Below are 11,902 nucleotides of genomic sequence, written 5' to 3' on the forward strand. Positions count from 1 at the left end.
ACTCCAAAACCGCCTGCAACGCATCCAAAACGCCTCGGCCCGCCTCATCCTCGACGTACCCCGCAACAGCCACATCTCCGCACACCTGAGACACCTGCATTGGCTCCCAGTCAGCAAAAGGATCACCTTCCGTCTTCTCACCCACGCACACAAAGCCCTCCACAACAAGGGACCGGAATACCTCAACAGACGCCTCAGCTTCTACGTCCCCACCCGCCCCCTCCGCTCCGCTGGCCTCGCACTTGCTGCCGTCCCTCGCACCCGCCGCTCCACGGCGGGTGGGAGATCTTTCTCCTTCCTGGCGGCCAAGACCTGGAACTCCCTCCCCACCAGCCTCAGGACCACCCAGGACCACTCCGCTTTCCGGAGACTCCTAAAGACTTGGCTGTTCGAGCAGCGATAACCCCCCCTTTCCCCCCTAGCGCCTTGAGACCCGCACGGGTGAGTAGCGCGCTTTATAAATGTTAATGATTTGATTTGATTTAGCTGGTCTATTGGTGTTTTTCTTGGGTTGCGGCTGATTGCATCATTCCGTTGTTTTTTGGCCGTCGTCTGTCTTTTTTTTGTGGAGAGGGAGTGGGCTGTTCCATCGTTTCCAGCCAGTCCCATACTAGTTGGGGTGAAGTAAAGAAATGAGTTCTATCACTGTGTGCCACTCTTAATTTGGCTGGGAAGAGCATAGTATATTGAATTCCCATGGTTCGGAGTTGTTTCTTGGCGTCTCTGAAGGATGCTCTTTGCTTCTGAGTTTCTTTAGTGAAGTCTGGAAACAGCATTATTCGTTGATTATCAAGCATGATGTCCCCCTTGATTCTTGCCTGAGAAAGGATGTAGTCTCTATCTTTAAAGTGCAGTAGTTTGACCACCACTGGTCTTGGACCTGCTCTTGGAGGGGGGAGTCTGGTTGGCACTCTATGCGCCCTTTCGATTGCGAAAAATGGAGACAGCCCTTCTGGTGGGATTATTTGTTTTATCCATTCTTCAAGGAACGCTTCCATGCCTTGTAATCCATGTTCTGATTTTTCAGGAAGTCCTATTATGCGAATGTTACTCCTTCTGGCGCGGTTTTCGGCATCCTCAGCTCTAGTTTCAAGCAGCCTCACTCTAGTTGTTAGATTGTTCAGGTTGGTGGTGTAGGATTTTTGATCCGGAATCATTTGTTCCAGTGTTCTCTCGTTTGCACTTACCCTATCTGACAGTTTTCTATGATCATCTCTTAAGAGCGAGAGGTCCGAAGTCAGGGAGTGTATTTTTTGTTCTAGTGCTTCTCGGGAGTCATTTATCGCTGTTAGTATCATGTCCAGCGTGGTTTCTGTGGAAGGAGAGTCAATGTTTGTTGTTCCTGCTTGTGTTTGAGATGCGGGTTGAGCCAATGCCGTTTCCTCTCGTTCAGGACCTTCTTGTTTCTTGGGTTTACCCATTTTGTAGTGTTCCAAGAGCCTGCCTGTTTTGATTAGGGAGCCTGTGTATCCGAGAGTTAGGTTCCCCTTTGATGTTGCTATAGATCGTTATTGTGAGAGCTGAAGGTCGGAGATAGTCCGTGGTCGTTCTGTGTTTCTGGCTAGGGCGCTCCATCTGTTAGCGTTGGATCGGTCCGAGACTTTTATTTAATTGTACCCTATTTCCCTGGGTACTGGGTATTACTCTGCTGTATGGTATTTCTGCCTCTCTCACTGGGATAGGGTGTTGGAAAATGGGTTATTGGTAAGGGCAGGTAGGTACCTACACCTAGCAACAAGCCACCAACCTCCACTTAGGTACAGTTAGGTCTCAGTAAATTAATCCCAGCTCAACCCTTGGTAGCTTGGCAACGAGCGTCAAGGCTTAACTTAGGAGACAGTGTGTAAAGCATTCAAATATCACAAAACAGTAATTAAATAAAACACAGGAAACAGTTTAAAAATCCAAAACCAATTTATAAAAATAGTTTATATTTTTATCTTTAAAATGACACAAAAACGAATAAAATCGGATAAAGGGAACCGGAGATATGAATTTTTAAAGAATTATTATTTTTCTAGCACTTAGAAACAAAAAGCGCCAATCGGGTCATCTGGTTGCACCACGACCGGGGCAAAGTCAAAGTTTCAGGCCGACCGCGATGGAGCCCTGCTCAGCTACAAGTCGCGGGAGGCCTCGGTTAAAAAGTTACCTTCTGACTTAGTCTTTATTTTGAAGATTTTCTTCTGCGGCACGAACCTGCCAGTTGAGTCCGACCTCCTGGAGCCCTTGTCCAGATACGCGATGCTGGATTCCTCGGTGGAGATTTTTACCTTCGGACTTAGTCGTTTTTTCGAGGTGAAAATCCTTCGACCGGGGTAAACCTGGATCTTGATCCGACGTACGTGGAGCCCTTCTCGGATACGATGGCTGGGAGGTCCCGGTCAACTTTTTACCTTCGGACTTAGTCTCTTTTTCGGAGATTTTTCTTTACCGGGACGAACCACCAAGTCAGGCCGGGTCGCGGTTGAGGCAAGCCGTCTAGAATTTCCGCGGCGGGTCGGTCCCTCTCTGGAGCTTTTTTACAAAAATTCTCAAATCTTCTCCAAACTTCTGGGGCTTCACCCAGATGTTCTTTTAAGGTTCTTTTGGGGTCCACAGCTCACCCCAAGGGTCCGGAAGTTCTGAGATGGTCCTTGGGGGGTGCGGACTACAACTCCCAGAATGCACCTGGCGCAAACTCCTTTTTGGCCACTGGGCAGTGGTCAGCTGGCCTCTTTCTTCAGGAGTTGGTGCAGGGGACTCTGGTTAGCAATTTTTCACCTGTAGCAAACAGGGAGTCCCTCCTTGAACCAGTTGAAGCCAGGCAAAGTCCTTCTTGTGGTGAAGCCCAAGTGTGCAGCTGGTGCAGTCCTTCTGAGTGCAGGTTCCAGGTGCAGGCCAGGGGTTCAGCAGGGCAGTCCTTCTTCTCCTTAATTCTTTTCTTCTTGAAATCTGGCGGGGATCTGAGGTGTGGGGGCAGGTCTGCCAGTTTTATCCTTGCTCCTGGGTGAAAAGCAGGGGGGTCCTGGTTCTCCAATCAGGTACAGGGTCATCCCCCTGTGATGACTACTTCCTGGGAAGTGTGGCAAAAATCCATCCCAAAAGGCAACATTCTCTAAAAATCCAACATGGCTGAATCTGATTTTTGGAGGTTACATCTGGCTGAGCCCACCCACTGGTGTGGCTAAAAATCATAAACACACCCCTCTCCTGCCCTCTCCTAATCTAATCAAGGGGGCACCTAGTTGTCTGGGGTTGCAAGATGTGGGGGTGTTGCTGGTTGCTCCAAATGTCCTTCTCTGCCTTTGAAGACCAGTTTGGCAGCCCTCCCCCTTCCTGCCTCACCATCTGCTGAGGGGAGATTCTCTCCCCCAAGCACAGTCCTTTGTGTGAAGCCAGGCCACTTCACACCTCATCAAGGCAGCTTGCCTAAGCTGCTACAGGCTGGCCAATCAGAGCACAGCAGCAAAAACAATGCAGGGCTGAAATTGGCAACTTTTTAGGTAAAGTCTATAACTCTTCACCTGAACAAGTTATATTAAATCCAACAACTGGAAGTTGTGGGATTTATTACAACAATGAATTTGATACCAAATTCTTGGTATGCAACATTTAAGGAGACTCTAAAATTTAAAATAAAGTCTCCCCATTCTAGCCTATGAAGGCCATTTACTTCAATGAGGGAAAAACGAATTTGGCTGTTTTTACCTCACCAGGGTTTATAAATCTATTTTTATAAAGTCCCTGCTTATAGTTACATGGCACCCAGCCCTAGGGGCACATAGGGCACGCCTTAGGGGTGACTTATATGTAAAAATAAGGTAGTTTAAGACTTTGGAAGTACTTTTAATTCCAAAGTTGAATTTGCATATAACTTTAATTTAAAAGCAGCCAGCAAGGCAGGCCTGCCTTTAAAATGACACTGGGCACCTCAGCAGTGCACCTAGGTGTGCACCACCTATGCTGTGGTCCCTAAACCTACATGCCCTACCATATACTAGGGACTTATAGGTAGGTTAACTTAGCCAATTATAATTAGCCTAATTTGCATATCCATTTTACGCAGTACCCAGGGCACCATCAGAGTCAGGAAAACACCAGCATAAAGTGGAAAATGGGGGCAAAAAGTTAGGGGGCCTCTGCAATCAGCCCTGTTTTCTCACACAAGCCCCCCCCAGCCCACACGACAGGAGACTCAGCCCAACCCTGGGAGAGTCTTCCTGGCTTGTTAGGCGAGGAAGACAGTGAAGAAAACTGGCTGTCCCTTTGCAGGGCCTACTCTGCCTTACATCCTCCTGTCATGGTCACTCCCTCTGGGTAGTGAAGCCATCCCAACAGTGAAAGGACCCATTTCAAACTGAAACTTCCCTCTAGGGGGGTCTTCCTCCTCTCTCTCTGACAACTTGGGTAGTGAGGTGTCCACCTCCCCTACTCCTAACTTTGCTAGGGCAACACCTAGCTTACCCAAAGAGGTCACCCAACACTTGAGCAACCCCACCATGACCAACAGGGTCAGGGGGCCTACTTTGCTATTGGCCCTGGGGTCTGCCTCCCAGGCAAAGTACAGTGCTGCCAGGAAGGCTAGCACCCAGCAGAGGCTACTGACAGCAGTCAGTAACCAGAACCACACCCTAAGCTCTCCACTGACAGGTGGCTGAGCTGCTTTAGGGGCAACTTTGGGGTCCTGGCACCCCTCTTGCTGTCTAGAGTGGGGGGCTACCACCTCCTGTGGCAGACACCCTCCTTCCACTCTCCCTTCTGTCAGTGCAGGGGCAACACCCTGCATCTGGACAGCTGCCTGACTACTCAGGACTTCCTTGGGGTCAGGGGAGGCCTCACCTGTGCCAACTCTGGGCTCCCCCCCTACTGGGGCAGAAGGCCTTTGGCTCCCTGGAACTCTCTTTAAGAGTGGCCTACCCTTCCTTTTCTTCTTTCCTTTTCTTGGGAACCCCTGTCTCCTAACTGCAGGGACTGACTCCCCAGGACTTTGGTTTGGGGGGGCGCCCTGTGCGACCGCCCCATCTGGGACCAGACCCACCTCTGGGAGGTCATTGCCCAGGATACAATCTAGGGGGAGGTCAGCACTGACTACCACCCTAAACCAGTCAAGGATACCCTCCCTCTCTAGGGGCACTATGGCTACAGGTTTGGTGGTGACCTCCCCTGTGGCTATCATGACTTTCCTTGTCTCTCCTGGGACATACATGTCTGGGGTCACTAACCGGTCACTCACTATAGTGTGACTGGCACAGGTGTCTCTCAGGCCAGTGGTAGGGTTCCCATTCACCTGAATGGGGTGGAAGTGCCTACTTCCACCCTCAGGGATCACCAGCTTACCATCTGGTCCTGTCTCCCAGCTCAATGCTAGGAGGACTTCATCATCTGAGGAGTCCTCCTCCATGGCTACACTGGACAGCCCAGTGCTAACCACCTTCTTTGGACAGGCTGCATCTCCTCTGAAGTGACCTGTCTGCTGACAGTCAAAGCAAGCCCTACTGTCCAAGAGCTTTTTTAACCCTGGGTCTCCCTGTCTCTGCTTGTCAGAGTGGGAGTGGGATTTACTCTCCTCCTTCTTAGGGTTCTGGGGTACAGAGGGAGTCTCTGTGGTGGGCTCACCACCTCCCTCCTTAGGTTTTGGGGGACCTGTCCCCCCCCTTCTTGGAGTCTCCCCCCTGGGACTTGACAACCACCCTGGTTCTCAACCACTCATCAGCTGCCTCCCCTAGCTCTCTAGGGTTGGTCTGCTTAGAGTCCACTAGATGCTGGCGTAACCTTTCTTGGGTACAATTGGTCAAGATGTGCTCTCTCATGATCAGATTGTATAACCCCTCATAAGTATTTACTTTGTTACCAATAATCCAGCCCTCTAGTGCCTTAAGTGAGGTGTCTACAAAGTCAACCCAAGACTGGGTACTGACCTTCTGGGTGTCCCTGAACTTGAGCCTATACTGCTCTGGGGTCAGACCAAACTTTTTAGTCAAGCAACTCTTCATACTGGGGTATGAGTCTGCATCCTCCCCACTCATGGTTAGGAGCCTATCCCTCCCAGAGTTGGGAACTAACTCCCAAAGAAGTGAACCCCAGTACTGAGGCTTGACTCTCCTCATCTGGAGGGCCCTCTCAAAGGCCCCCAGCCACTTATCTATATCATCCCCCTCTACATAAGCAGGAACCACCCCCTTGGGTAATCTGGGGCAAACTCCCCCACCCATGGACACCTCAACTTCTCTATCGCTGCCACCATCTCTTTTCTCCTTGTTTGCCCACTTTTTCTTTTCTAGGGCCAGCTTGTCTGCTTCCAAAGCTATATATGCTAGCTGGGCCTCCAGCTCTCTTTCCCTGATGGATGGGTTCTCTCCTCCTGAAAGGACCCCCTTCCCACCACTAGCTTTGGGTCTGCCCCTAGTGACTGTATTTACTGAGGACCGTTCTTCCTCGTCCTCACTTAGGCTCAGATGCCTTCCCTCCCCTGAGTGGTTAGAGCTAGCATCCTCCCCTTTTTCTCCCTCCTCTGGAGCTTCCTCTGAGCCTACCTCTTGGGCCTCAGCCCATGCTGTCAGGGATTTGATCAGGATTTGCTTCCTGCGATCAGTGGTTGCAGGCAACCCTCTTTCAATGCACAACCCCCTAAGCTGGACTACTGTCAGTGTGGGTAGGCTAGCCAGATCAAGCTCCATGGTTCCCTGGTTTTGTGTCAACAAAAACTTTTTGCAAAAATTGGAAACAAGAATTTAGAAAAATTACAAAAATTCAATAATTGAAATTAATCCAAATTAATTTTTAAAAAAATAAAAAAAATTGCACTAGGACAATTTAAAGGATTTTTAATTCGTTTTACTTAAAACTGTAATGTGATACTGAACACAAGTACAGGATCCCACCGCTGCCACCAAAAATGTTGGAAAATGGGTTATTGGTAAGGGCAGGTAGGTACCTACACCTAGCAACAAGCCACCAACCTCCACTTAGGTACAGTTAGGTCTCAGTAAATTAATCCCAGCTCAACCCTTGGTAGCTTGGCAACGAGCGTCAAGGCTTAACTTAGGAGACAGTGTGTAAAGCATTCAAATATCACAAAACAGTAATTAAATAAAACACAGGAAACAGTTTAAAAATCCAAAACCAATTTATAAAAATAGTTTATATTTTTATCTTTAAAATGACACAAAAACGAATAAAATCGGATAAAGGGAACCGGAGATATGAATTTTTAAAGAATTATTATTTTTCTAGCACTTAGAAACAAAAAGCGCCAATCGGGTCATCTGTTTGCACCTCGACCGGGGCAAAGTCAACGTTTCAGGCCGACCGCGATGGAGCCCTGCTCGGCTACAAGTCGCGGGAGGCCTCGGTTAAAAAGTTACCTTCTGACTTAGTCTTTATTTTGAAGATTTTCTTCAGCGGGACGAACCTGCCAGTCGAGTCCGACCTCCTGGAGCCCTTGTCCGGATACGCGATGCTGGATTCCTCGGTGGAGATTTTTACCTTCGGACTTAGTCTCTTTTTCGGAGATTTTTCTTTACCGGGACGAACCACCAAGTCAGGCCGGGTCGCGGTTGAGGCAAGCCGTCTAGAATTTCCGCGGCGGGTCGGTCCCTCTCTGGAGCTTTTTTACAAAAATTCTCAAATCTTCTCCAAACTTCTGGGGCTTCACCCAGATGTTCTTTTAAGGTTCTTTTGGGGTCCACAGCTCACCCCAAGGGTCCGGAAGTTCTGAGATGGTCCTTGGGGGGTGCGGACTACAACTCCCAGAATGCACCTGGCGCAAACTCCTTTTTGGCCACTGGGCAGTGGTCAGCTGGTCGCTTTCTTCAGGAGTTGGTGCAGGGGACTCTGGTTAGCAATTTTTCACCTGTAGCAAACAGGGAGTCCCTCCTTGAACCAGTTGAAGCCAGGCAAAGTCCTTCTTGTGGTGAAGCCCAAGTGTGCAGCTGGTGCAGTCCTTCTGAGTGCAGGTTCCAGGTGCAGGCCAGGGGTTCAGCAGGGCAGTCCTTCTTCTCCTTTAGTTCTTTTCTTCTTGAAATCTGGCGGGGATCTGAGGTGTGGGGGCAGGTCTGCCAGTTTTATCCTTGCTCCTGGGTGAAAAGCAGGGGGGTCCTGGTTCTCCAATCAGGTACAGGGTCATCCCCCTGTGATGACTACTTCCTGGGAAGTGTGGCAAAAATCCATCCCAAAAGGCAACATTCTCTAAAAATCCAACATGGCTGAATCTGATTTTTGGAGGTTACATCTGGCTGAGCCCACCCACTGGTGTGGCTAAAAATCATAAACACACCCCTCTCCTGCCCTCTCCTAATCTAATCAAGGGGGCACCTAGTTGTCTGGGGTTGCAAGATGTGGGGGTGTTGCTGGTTGCTCCAAATGTCCTTCTCTGCCTTTGAAGACCAGTTTGGCAGCCCTCCCCCTTCCTGCCTCACCATCTGCTGAGGGGAGATTCTCTCCCCCAAGCACATTCCTTTGTGTGAAGCCAGGCCACTTCACACCTCATCAAGGCAGCTTGCCTAAGCTGCTACAGGCTGGCCAATCAGAGCACAGCAGCAAAAACAATGCAGGGCTGAAATTGGCAACTTTTTAGGTAAAGTCTATAACTCTTTACCTGAACAAGTTATATTAAATCCAACAACTGGAAGTTGTGGGATTTATTACAACAATGAATGTGATACCAAATTCTTGGTATGCAACATTTAAGGAGACTCTAAAATGTAAAATAAAGTCTCCCCATTCTAGCCTATGAAGGCCATTTACTTCAATGAGGGAAAAACGAATTTGGCTGTTTTTACCTCACCAGGGTTTATAAATCTATTTTTATAAAGTCCCTGCTTATAGTTACATGGCACCCAGCCCTAGGGGCACATAGGGCACGCCTTAGGGGTGACTTATATGTAAAAATAAGGTAGTTTAAGACTTTGGAAGTACTTTTAATTCCAAAGTCGAATTTGCATATAACTTTAATTTAAAAGCAGCCAGCAAGGCAGGCCTGCCTTTAAAATGACACTGGGCACCTCAGCAGTGCACCTAGGTGTGCACCACCTATGCTGTGGTCCCTAAACCTACATGCCCTACCATATACTAGGGACTTATAGGTAGGTTAACTTAGCCAATTATAATTAGCCTAATTTGCATATCCATTTTACACAGAGCACAGGCCCTGGGACTGGTTAGCAGTACCCAGGGCACCATCAGAGTCAGGAAAACACCAGCATAAAGTGGAAAATGGGGGCAAAAAGTTAGGGGGCCTCTGCAATCAGCCCTGTTTTCTCACACAAGCCCCCCCCAGCCCACACGCCCAGGAGACTCAGCCCAACCCTGGGAGAGTCTTCCTGGCTTGTTAGGCGAGGAAGACAGTGAAGAAAACTGGCTGTCCCTTTGCAGGGCCTACTCTGACTTACATCCTCCTGTCATGGTCACTCCCTCTGGGTAGTGAAGCCATCCCAACAGTGAAAGGACCCATTTAAACTGAAACTTCCCTCTAGGGGGGTCTTCCTCCTCTCTCTCTGCCAACTTGGGTAGTGAGGTGTCCACCTCCCCTACTCCTAACTTTGCTAGGGCAACACCTAGCTTACCCAAAGAGGTCACCCAACACTTGAGCAACCCCACCATGACCAACAGGGTCAGGGGGCCTACTTTGCTATTGGCCCTGGGGTCTGCCTCCCAGGCCACGTACAGTGCTGCCAGGAAGGCTAGCACCCAGCAGAGGCTACTGACAGCTGTCAGTACCCAGAACCACACCCTAAGCTCTCCACTGACAGGTGGCTGAGCTGCTTTAGGGGCAACTTTGGGGTCCTGGCACCCCTCTTGCTGTCTAGAGTGGGGGGCTACCACCTCCTGTGGCAGACACCCTCCTTCCACTCTCCCTTCTGTCAGTGCAGGGGCAACACCCTGCATCTGGACAGCTGCCTGACTACTCAGGACTTAGGGGACCTCTGCAATCAGCCCTGTTTTCTCACATAGGGTCTTCAGAGTTCCATTACCCTTGTAATCGTCAGGTTCAGGGGGGGCCGTTGTGTTTCAGTCTCTCCGTTCCTCCTTCGACTCTCTCAGATTCAGCTGCTCTCTTCGTACCCTATTTATGACTCTCTCTCAATTTCCGAGATCTTATTTCTAAGGTATTCCTACTTCTTCCTCTGGGGCAGGGTCTACCGTGCTCCTCCGTCTCTCGTAGCACTAGAATCAAGGATGGCTGCTGTGCTTCGGTCTCTCTGTTCCTCTCCAGACTCACTCAGATCCAGTCGCTCTCTACGCCACCCACTTGCTCCTCGTCTCCTATTCGATCTCTCGATAGGATTTGTCAATTTCTGCTTGGGGGAGTACTCAATGTTAGTGTTGGAGAGTTTCGTTACTATTATTCCGTTGTATGCTAGGTGTTGGGTATTAAGTTGCTGTAAGGTATTCCTGTTTATCCCTCTGGGGCAGGTTCTTCAGTGCTCCACCTCCCCTCGTGTCGCTAGAATCAGTGTAGGCCGTCTCGTTTCGGTTTCACCGCTCCCTTCTCAACTCTTACAGACCAAGTCGCACTCTGTTTGCGTTTCCCCTCTTCCCCGGGCCTTCGGCGGGTTCTTTTGCAATTTTTGAATTTTACCCTCCCTCATCGTAAAGGTTGGAGGAAAGGGTGTAAAGGGGCTTGCACCTACCGGGAGTTTCAGGGGATGCCCAGCGCCGCTTTGATCGTCGTGGGAACTTTTCCTTTTTCAACGTGGCCTTACGGCCGCCATCTTGCATTAGCCGATCAGGATTTTCTTTTCTGGTTTTCTCCGTTTTTTATTGCTTATTTGGGTATGCTATTCTCCCTGTATGTGCTCTGGATTTTCCGGTCATCGGAACTCGGTTTCTGTAGTTGGTTTAAGGCGATTTGCTGTCAGGGTAATATCAGGCCCGTGAATGCTATTCTGAGCTCCGCGCTCCCTCAGTAAGAACGTTTTGCCAATTACAGTTTGGGAGGTACCCGTTGTTAGTGTTGGAGAGTTGCTGTAAGTTATTCCTGTTTCTCCCTCTGGGGCAGGGGCTTCAGTGCTCCACCTCCCCTCGTGTCGCCATAATCAATGTAAACTGTCCCATTACGGCTTCATCGCTCTCTTCTAGGCCCTTACAGACCCAGCCGCACCCTGTTTGCTTTACTCTTCTTCCCCAAGCCCTCGGCAGAGTCTTTTGCCATAGTTGGATTTTACCCCCTCTCCTTTTAAGGGTTGGAGGAGAGGGTGCTTAGGGGCTTGCACCTACCGAGGTTTTCGGTGGATGTCCAGCGCCGCTCTGATCGGCGTGGGAACTTGTCTTTTTTTCAGTGTGGACTTGCGGCCGCCATCTTGGATTTGCCGATCAGGATTTTCTTTTCTGTTTTTCTTTGTTTTTTAGATGTGCCATTCTCCCAGTATGTGCTCTGGATGTTCCGATTATCGGAACTCTGTTTCTGTAGTTGATTTAAGGCTATTTTATGTCAAGATAATATCAGGCCCGGTGGACGCTGTTCGGAGCGCCGCGCTACGCGTGTAGCTCTATTGGTCGCCGGCCACGCCCCCCCTAGCATCAGGTTACTTACCTTAATATTTCCCAAGTTGTTTGGCATAGGTTTTAATATGTTTGGAAACATAATCAAAAGGTGGCTGTTGCTTTCTCTCCAAGAAAGATTGGGTAGATTTGTGTAGGGGTGATGGCCTTGGCACCGTGCTAAAGAGTATTAATTTACTACTGAACAAGGACATAATACGACACCTGAATGTAGCAGACCAGGAGGCATTCACAAAAGACCACAGTGAATAAATACTGCTATGTAAAAAAAAGAGTAAATAAATGCACTGATAACGTAATGGCATATGGCATTTTTTGGATGTGTCTGTAAAACTCACATTTCTTGCTGATTGTTTGCCCTGAATTTTCATCTTTTGTCCTGAATTTTTTACAGTCCTATCCAAACTTTGCATCGATG

Source organism: Pleurodeles waltl, chromosome 3_1 (assembly GCF_031143425.1).
Source record: "Pleurodeles waltl isolate 20211129_DDA chromosome 3_1, aPleWal1.hap1.20221129, whole genome shotgun sequence".
In the NCBI taxonomy this organism is placed as follows: domain Eukaryota; kingdom Metazoa; phylum Chordata; class Amphibia; order Caudata; family Salamandridae; genus Pleurodeles; species Pleurodeles waltl.